Source organism: Meles meles, chromosome 15 (assembly GCF_922984935.1).
Source record: "Meles meles chromosome 15, mMelMel3.1 paternal haplotype, whole genome shotgun sequence".
NCBI lineage: Eukaryota > Metazoa > Chordata > Mammalia > Carnivora > Mustelidae > Meles > Meles meles.
Genome location: NC_060080.1, coordinates 37,545,057 through 37,555,000, shown reverse-complemented (window position 1 = coordinate 37,555,000; position 9,944 = coordinate 37,545,057). Strand labels below are relative to the sequence as shown.

Genomic DNA, 9,944 nt, shown 5'->3' with positions numbered 1-9,944 from the left:
ACTCCCCCATGCTTATGCTCCTTCTCTTGCTGTCTCTCTCTCTCTCTCTCTCTCTGTCAGATAAATTAATAAAATCTTTAAAAAAAAAAATGGTGAGCAAATGCAGACACCATCCCTACTGGTGAGGGAACTGTAGCCTCCTGGGAGATACGGATGTCAACCAAAGTTCCACCTAAGCAAATGTCAAACAACTCCCAGCACAGGCGCTGTGAAGGAGAGGGGGCCAGCTTATCACAGGGATTTTTGTCAAGGGGAGAGGGAAGGCTTCTCTGAGCAAGTGACTTTTGAACTGAGATCTAAAAAGGACATAGGGTTTAACTAGCCCAAGAGAGGAGGTAGTAACTCTTTGGGGTCAGACTATTTCTGTTATTAAAGTTAGAATAAGCAAAAGCAGAGCAAGGGCAGGACAATGAGGACTCCATGAGAACTGCTGCATCTCACTATCTGGCAGGTTGACACATCTCACAGACACCTCATCTGTGTGCCATTAATCTCCATGCTTTACTTCCTCATCCAAGGACAAGGATCATCACCCCAGAAATGGAGAGCTTATGGCACCACCCTTTGTTCCTCCTCTACTCCACCCACTCCATCCTCTGGCATCCATAAAGCCAGCTTCCTGACAAAAATTAAAATAAATTATTCATGAAGATCTATTTATAAGAAAAGACTTTGGGTACACCCAGGGCATTTTACTGCTCAGAATTCAGCAAAAAATGGAAAGTTTCTTTTTCCTTCCCTCATCTAACCATGAGTTGTGCTCACCTTGAGATCCACCGAGGTAAGAGTGGCGGGGGGGGGGGGGGCGTCAGGTGCTCTTCTCGATATTTCAAAGTGTCAGGAAAAAAAAAAATTTAACCACATGTAGGCCTTCCAAGTGAACCCAGAGATCAGATCTCTTTGCTTTTAGGTGGAATTACCTCAACTCTATACTGTGGTCTGCTGATCTTGTACTAAGCAGAAGTCACAATTGATCATTGCATGGGAGTTTTTTTGGTTTGTTTGTTTTCAATTTAATTTTTATTTTTTTACTTCTTTTCAGTGTTCCAGAATTCATTGTTTATGGACCACACCCAGTGCTCCATGCAATACGTGCCCTCCATAATACCCACCACCAGGCTCACCCAACCTTCCATGCCCCCCGCCCCTCCAAAACCCTCAAATTGTTTTTCAGAGTCCATAGTCTCTCATGGTTCATCTCCCCCTCCAATTTCCCCCAACTCCCTTCTCCTCTCAATCTCCCCATGTCCTCTGTGTTATTCCTTATGTTCCACAAATAAACAAAACCCTATGATAATTGACTCTCTCTGCTTGACTTCTTTCACTCAGCGTAATCTCTTCCAGTCCCGTCCATGTTGCTACAAAAGTTGGGTATTCATCCTTTCTGAGGGAGGCATAATTCTCCATAGGATATATGGACCACATCTTCCTTATCCGTTCTTCCATTGAAGGGCATCTTGGTTCTTTCCACAGTTTGGCGACCGTGGCCATTGCTGCTATGAACATTGGGGTACAGATGGCCCTTCTGTTCACTACATCTGTATCTTTGGGGTAAATACCCAGTAGTACAATTGCAGGGTCATAGGGAAACTCTATTTTTAATTTCTTAAGGAATCTCCACACTGTTTTCCAAAGTGGCTGCACCAACTTGCATTCCCACCAACAGTGTAAGAGGGTTTCCCTTTCTCCACATCCTCTCCAACACATGTTGTTTCCTGTCTTGTTAATTTTGGCCATTCTAACATTGCATGATTTTAACACACAGTTTAAACCATAAATTAATTCTTGCTTAGGAATGCAGTTTGTTTATAAAAATCTGTCAAAATAAACTGCAGAGTTGGAGGGATAAAAGCACAATTCAGTAAGTTTCAGTTAGTGCAAAGCCTGGGAACATTGATACAGCAGAAAGAACTGGTTTTTGAAAGATGCTGGCTCCATCAGCTTGGGCTCTGTGAACTCACTCACCTCAGCTTTTCTGACCCACCTGCTCCTGTTGTAAAGTAAGATCATGTCAGCCTCTCTGTACGGTTGTTAGAATTATAGCACATAGCACGGGGCCTGAGCAAGGGTAGATAGTTCATAGGTGGAGTTCTGATGATAATGATGATGATGATGATGGTGGTGGTGATGACGATGACAGTGATGAAGACGATGGCGATGGTGGGAATGATAATAGGATGATGATGATGGGGATGGTAACAGTAATGATGATAATGATGGGGATGGCAATAATGATAACTTCCCATCTACAGAGATTCTGGATCAGTTGGTTTGGGATGAGGTTCAGGCAACAGTACTAATGGAAAGCTCCCCAGACGGCTGATACAGCCAGGGTTGACAGCCACTGTCCTAGACCAGCAATCCTTCAACTTTTTAATCTCAGGACCTCTTTATACTCTTAAATATTATTAGGACCCCAGAGAAGTTTGCTTCAAAACAAAATTTTAAAATATAAAAACATACATACAAATCTTTCATTAGCCATTAGAGTAATGATATCATCATCTGTCATATAGCTTCTGTAACACTCCCCTGGACACACATTAAAAAATGAGAAGGAGGGCACCTGGCTGGCTCAGTGGGTTGGGGCCTCTGCCTTCGGCTCGGTCATGATCTCAGGGGTCCTGGGATCGAGCCCCGCATCGGGCTCTCTGCTCGGCAGGGAGCCTGCTTCCTCCTCTCTCTGCCTGCTTCTCTGCCTGCTTGTGATCTCTATCAAATAAATAAATGAAATCTTTAAAAAAAAAATGAGAAGGAAAGGGTGCTTGGGTGGCTCAGTGGTTTAGGCCTCTGCCTTCGGCTCCGGTCATGATCTCAGGGTCCTGGGATCGAGCCCCGCATCAGGCTCTCTGCTAGGCGGGGAGTCTGCTTCCCCCTCTCTCTCTGCCTGCCTCTCTGCCTACTTGTGATCTCTCTCTCTCCGTCAAATAAAATCAATCTTTTTAAAAAATGAGAAGGAAATAGGTAAATGATACCTTGTATTGTTATAGAAACAGTTCTGACTTCATTGACCTCCTGATACTGCCTTAGACTAAACTTTGTACACCTAGCTATTGCCCTCTGCACCCTCTGCACCCTCTGTATGTGCACGCATACACACACACACACACACACACACACACACACACACACACTATCTGCCTCCATCCCTGGCATCTCCACCACACCTAGAAGAGGAATCACACCTACTGACTCTCAGTCAATAGAGGACATTCATATTCTACATAGTCTGATCAATGGAGCATTAGAAAAAGACTGGGATAGAGCTTTCCTCAGCTCTGCCTGCTTAAAACAAATGATGAAAGATTTGCAAAGTGAACAGTGTAAACAAGATTGTGAGTTCTGCATAGGCAAATAAACTGTTTTTATGTACCCTCAGACTCTATGGAAACAGACTAGACACAGCACATAATTGCTTAACCAATCACACATTACCTTCTTGACTGACAATGACAAACCAGGCCCGGTCCGCTGACCCAGATGAGTAGCAGAGGTTGCAAACTGGCCACCCGTGGGAAAGATTAGAGTCACAGACAAGTTCATCTGGCCCACAAGGTGTTATTTTAAAGTACTGATTGATTCCCAACATTAAAAGCCAAGAGAGTTCACTTTTTTTTTTTTTTTTTAATCTGGATTTGGGCTTTTTAAAATTTTATTTTTATTTAAATCTGGCATTACTAAGGCTTTGTTTCCACAGACGGTTGGAGCAGAGTGGTAAAAGCATCTTCAAATGGTGGTTGGGTTTCTTTCTTACTGCAACCCACTTCTTTTAATTCTATCACCTGCCATGCCCACCAGGTACAGTATTTGGTGTTATATATTCTTGGAACTAATACGGCAGCCCTTGTTTTAAAATTTCATGGATCTTGAAGACCTCTCCTTTTGTGTAAGCTATTTTAGTAAGGTGAGACTCACTCTGTTTACGCACAGGTCAGGATTACTATAACCTCTACCATCCAGAAGTTCCTCTGAGATCTGATGGGCATGAGGAAGGCCTCCGAAAAACCAGGAGAATGGGCATTAAGTCCATTGCAACTTTCTCCAGGTAAAGGCATCACACTTAACCAATTTACTTCTATTAACCACAAAATTCTATAAGCTTCTTCCAATCAGATTTTCTAGTGCAAAGATGAAAATAATTAGGAGAAAAAAATGTTCAGGTTGTGAACATAAGAAGGAACTTTTCCCCTCCAGTCCTACTCTTCCCAAAAAAACAGTCCAAGGAATTTTTTCATCAAGATTAATGGTGGATATAGGAGGAAATACTCTTCCCCACTATAATGCTACAATAATTAAGACAGCGTGGTATTGGAAGAGGAATAGAAACATAGATAAGTAGAACAGAATAGAGAACTCAGAAATAGACCCACACAAATACGTCTAATTAATTTTTGACAAACGAGTAAAGTAACTCAATGGAAGAAATATACCCTTTTCTTTATTTTTTAAAATTTTTTTTTTTTAGATTTTTATTTATTTATTTATTTGACAGAAAGAGATCACAAGTAGACAGAGAGGCAGGCAGAGAGAGAAGTAGGCTCCCTGCTGAGCAGAGAACCCGATGCGGGACTCGATCCCAGGACCCTGAGATCACGACCTGAGCCGAAGGCAGCGGCCCAACCCACTGAGCCACCCAGGCGCCCCTAAATATACCCTTTTCAATAAATGGTGCTAGACAACTATATATCTACAGGCAAAAAATTAACCTAAACCTTAACCATATATAAAAATTAACTCAACAATGGGTATAAGACTGATTAATCACAGATCTGTACCCCTGAAACAAATAATACATTATATGTTAATTTAAAATACTTTAATGTAAAAAAAATTAACTCAAAATGGATCATGGACTTAAACAGAAAATATGAAACTATAAAACTTCCAGAAAAAAATGGAGAAAATCTTTGGTACCTAGGACTACACAAAGAGTTCTTAGACTTGACACCAAAAACATGATTCATAAAAGGAAAAACTGAAAGTTTGGAATCGTCAAAATTAAAATGTTCTGTAAATGATCATGTTAAAAGGATAAAAAAACAAATTACAGACTGGGAGAAGATATTTGCAAATCACATATCTGACAAAGAACTTGTATCCAGAATATACAAAGAACTCTTAAACCTCAACATTTAAAAAACAAACCATGCAATTAGAAAATGGGCAAAAGGGGATGCCTAGGTGCCTCAGTCAGTTACTGTTGGATTCTTGATCTCAGTGTCATGAGTTCAAGACCCACATTGGGCTCCACATTGGGCATGGAGACTACTAAAGAAGGAAGGAAGGAAGGAAGGAAGGAAGGAAGGAAGGAAAGAAGGAAGGAAAAAAAGAGAGGAAGGAATGAAGAAAAAAGGGCAAAAGACATGGACAGACATTTCACCAAAGATAATAAGCAAGGGGCACCTGGTTGTCTCAGTCATTAAGCGTCTGCCTTCCACTCAGGTCATGATCCCAGGGTCCTGGGATTGAGCCTCACATCGGACTCCCTGCTCAGTGGAGAGCCTGCTTCTCCCTCTCCTCTTGCTGCTCCCCCTGCTTGTGCTCTCTTTCCTCTTGCTGTCTCTCTCTGTCAAATATATAAATAGATAAAATCTTTTTTTAAAAAAAGGTAATAAGCAAATGACAAGTAAACACATGAAAATATATTCAACATCATTATCCATTAGAAAAATGCACATTAAAGCCCCATTGAGATATCATTCCATACCTATCATGATGGCAAGAATGAAAAAATAATGATAACATCAAATTCTAGCAAAGATGTGGAGAAACTGGATCACTCATACATTGTGACAGAAATATAAAATGGCACAGCCACTCTGGAAAATTGTTTGATGGGTCCTTTTAAAACTAAAAATGAACCTATCCTATGACCCAGCAACTGCACTCTTGGGCATATATCCCAGAGAAATGAAGATTTAAGTTCATACGAGAACCCATAAACTGATGTTTTATGTTTGCTTTATTCATAATGGCCCCAAACTGGAAACTATCCACGTGTCCAAGAGGTAACTGGTTAAACAAACTATAGTACATCCAGACCAGGGAATACTACTCAGCAATAAAAAGGAAAAGAACTATTGATAAACCCAGCAACTTTAAGGAACCTCAAGGAAATTATGCTGAGTGAAGAAAAGCCAATTTCAAAAGAATACTTATTTCATGGTTCCATTTATATAACATCCAATAAATAGCATAATGATAGAGATGGAGAACAGATGCATAGTAGCCAGGGGTGAGGGATGAGGGGAACAAGGTGGGTGTGTCCATGAAGAGAGAGATATGTGGGGTGGCACAGCTCAGCATCTCAATTGCAATGCTTACGTGGAGCTACCCAGGCAACAAAATTACATGGAGCTGCAGACACACAAACGAGTGTGTGTGTGTAACTGGGGCAATCTAATAAACTCTGGGGATTGTACCAAGGCCAGTTTCCGGGTTTTGTCATTGCACTATAAGAACGCAAGATGGTAACACTGGGAGAAGCTGCCTGAAGGGCACTCAGAACCTCCCTGTATACTCCTTTGCACCTTCCTGCCAATCTGCACTTATTTCTAAATAAAATGTTTTCTTACAAGGCTACGTCATTTAATATTAGAAGACCTCTTTTACTACTGGAACTCATATTTCTCTGTAATGGTCAAGATACAGCAGCAGCGGTCCCTGGCCTCCAGGAGTTCACGGTTCCTGCTGATGTGTTCTGTTACCCTGGCCAAGCCACTTCCCTTCTCTGCCCCTCGATTTCCCATCTTCGAAATAAAAACTGAATGACTATTAAAAACTCATGCAGTTCTTGAGATGAAGGGCCTCAGGTGGCCTGAAGAGGGTGCCATATAATATAAATGTGGGCTTTTTACTCAGTCAAACATAGGAGACAGAGGGCAAAAACCAGGGCATGACAAATAAGGAGACATGTAAACAAGGACCATTAGACATCTGCTCTGGGCCCTGGGGCCTGACTGGGTGTCTCTGCTGGCAGAGTATGAAGACAATGGGGGATTCTAGAAAATACGTGAGTGGAGCTACAGGGGGTAGAAATGAGAAAGATGTGGGAGCAGTGCCAGTCCCCAAATGATTCAGCCACATGTATGTGTGGGTATGAAAGACTCAGCCTGTGAGCCAGACTCCACCCTAGCCTCTCCAGTCCCCACCAGGTGGCAGGATTTGGTCATGGTCTTCATGCCTAAGCTGGTGCCCAGACACCAGCATACTAAAAGCACTTCATCCAGTCTCGTGGCTTCAAATACCATCTCTTAGCCAATGACGTCCATGTTTACAATCTTAGCTCTCACCTCTCCCATGGAATAGAGACTTGTCTAACTGTCAATCTCACATTGATATTTGGCATCTTGAACTGCAAATGGCCAAAACCAAACTCTTGCCTCCCTGTCATCCAAACCTGCTTCTTTCCCAATCTCCTCCCTCAGGAATCGGCACCCCCGACCTGCCATTCCTCTACAGTCTATAAACGAGTCCTGGTGACCCCACCTTCCAGGATACATCCCAACTCTGTCCACTTCCCTCCGATGCCACTGCTACTGCCCACCCCCAAGGGTGGGGCTCTTCTTTCCTCCTCTGGACCTGAGTCCCTGCTTTACCCCTGCCCCAATAAGATGATCCTTTCACAGTGTACATTAGGTCCTGTCGATCCCCAGCTTAAAACCCTCCAATGGTTTCCTGTCTCACTTAAAAGAAAATCCAGACTCTTCACCTCCCTCACCCTCTGTGTTGCACTGGCCTCCTTCAGTTCTTCCAATATGGTGGGGCTTTTGTACTCACTGTTGCCTGTGCCCAAAGCGGAGGCTCCTCCCCAGATGTTCTAGTGCTGGGCTCCTTCTCTTGGGCACCCCGAAGAGACCTTCCCTGACCAACCTCTCTCAGGTTACATACCTGCTGCCTTCCCCAACATGTTTCATTTTCATCATAAAGTATGTCACTATCTGAACATTTTCTTAATTTATTATTCATAATTGGTCCCTTGCCTGTCCACCGTGGGAACATAAGCTATATATGAACAGGGACCTCATCCACCTCGTCACTCCAGTGGCTATAACATATCCTGTTACACAGCAGAGGTTCGGTAATATTTGTTAAGTGAGTGACTTACTAGAGGCCCACTGTGCAGCCCTGGCTGTGTAAGTGTGTTTGTCCTGGTTTCCTGACATACAGCAGTTCTCCCACTGCGACCGCAGGCCTGCCTTGATTTATTGGACTGAACCCTAACCCCCAGCTCTCTGTTGCTTATCATTCAGGCCACAGCTTACGTGTGGTTTTCAAGGAATGCTATCCTCAATATGCCCCTACAGGGCCCCTTCCTGAAGAGAGAGAGAATATGCTCAGCACCAACCCCTGGGAGAAGTTGCTAATCAGATGTTGATATGCACTGTGGTGCCTTTGACCAGAGAGTGGGCTAATAGCCCGTGGCTGTGCCCATGTCCGCTCACTCCCTGCACAGGCAGAATGGGCCTCCTTGTCATTGTGGAGTACTCTGAGGAAGGCCATTGTTCCTAAGACAGATTCTGGCCATAGTCTCCCTCAAGACAGAAGATCCAGCCATCCTCCTTTCTTCTTTCTGTTTCCTCTCCCAGGTAGTAAATGTACCTGGTCAGAGCCTTCTGGAAAGAAGCCCAGCTGTCCATCACACATTTTCCATAACAACTTTCTCTGTGTAGTTAACTTGTATTATTTCACACACTTAACCATTCAGATTCTGAGGGGAGGAAACTTGAGTGAGGCCCTTCTCCAGCCTTGAGCCAATCCATGGACACTCCCAACACAGATACCACAAGAGCCCTATATCGAGTGCCATCGGATGCTTGTCCAATTGTTTACAGAATTAGTCCTCTGTTCTCTGTCAAACACACATACAGATTCCTTTATAAGGAACACAACAGGGAAGGAGAGATATGTAGTAAGATTCACCACCAAATCTTACCCCCAAAACTTCATTAAATAAGGTGCACAGCACATGGTAGGTACTCAACATATCCGCTGAATGATTGAGTTCAAGTAGAGAGGACGACATAACCTAAGATCCTAGGGGTAGGAAGATGCCAGTCTTAGCTGGAGAGACCAGAATTGGGCTGCATGGTTGAGAAAATCCCACCCAGCACCTTATTGACAAAGAAACTCACCCCATGAAATCTAGAGATTTCTAGAGGTTGCTATTTCACCATGCCTTTCTGCAGGCTGACCCTTCCTCCTCCACTTGCTAGTATGAAAAGCTTTTTCTCCTCCTGGGCCTGTGTGTGAGAATCCCTGCAGCAACAGTAAGCAGGAGTTTTACTGTCACCTCCGCCCAACGGTCCAGGTGTGTGGCCAGTCTGGGGACACCTGAAGTTGCCTTATCTGCTAACTCACCCTTCGGTTTGGGAAACCTAACCACATCTCTGGCCTTTTTCCAAGCATCAGCTTCCTCGTTTCCTTCATCCCTGATGAGTTACAGCACCTCTTCTCAGTAATTTGCCCCAAGGCCCAAATCCAGTGTTAATAAAAATTATTCTTTTGGGGGCACCTGGGTGGCTCAGTTGGTTGACCATCCAGCTATTGATTTCGGCTCAGGTCATGATCACAGGGTCATGGGATGGAGCCTCACGTGGGGCTCCGTGCTCAGCACTGGGTCTGCTTCTCCCTTTTCCTCTGCTCCTCCCCCTTTCTCCCCCTTCTCTCCTTTCTCTCCCACTTTCTCTCAAATAAATAAATAAATAAAATCTTTAAAAAATTACTCTTTTGTAAATTTTCAATCTTATTTTTAAGTTCTTATTTTACAATTCGTTTTAGTAAGAGGACCTAAGTGAAGATTATTTTCATCTAAGAAAGGTTAAAACTCAAAGATATGACCATGGCCTGAAGATTCCTGTTAAAATGGCCAGAAGAAGGGGGATAGGAGAAGAATAAATGAAACAAGATGGGATTGGGAGGGAGACAAACCATAAATGACTCTT

At 43.3% G+C, this 9,944-nt stretch overlaps 2 protein-coding genes across 3 annotated transcripts in view; both read right to left on the bottom strand.

Annotated features, from left to right (window-relative positions):
• Positions 1-5,460, bottom strand: part of IL36G (interleukin 36 gamma) — a 54,990-nt gene extending 49,530 nt beyond the window's left edge. The window contains exon 1 of the mRNA XM_045979744.1: positions 5,404-5,460. The gene's annotated coding sequence lies outside the window, so the exon portion shown is untranslated. The remainder of the gene's footprint in view (positions 1-5,403) is intronic.
• The window catches only part of LOC123926040 (interleukin-36 beta-like), a 196,245-nt gene that overhangs the window by 67,206 nt on the left and 119,095 nt on the right, over positions 1-9,944 (bottom strand). The gene's annotated exons all lie outside the window — the stretch shown is intronic.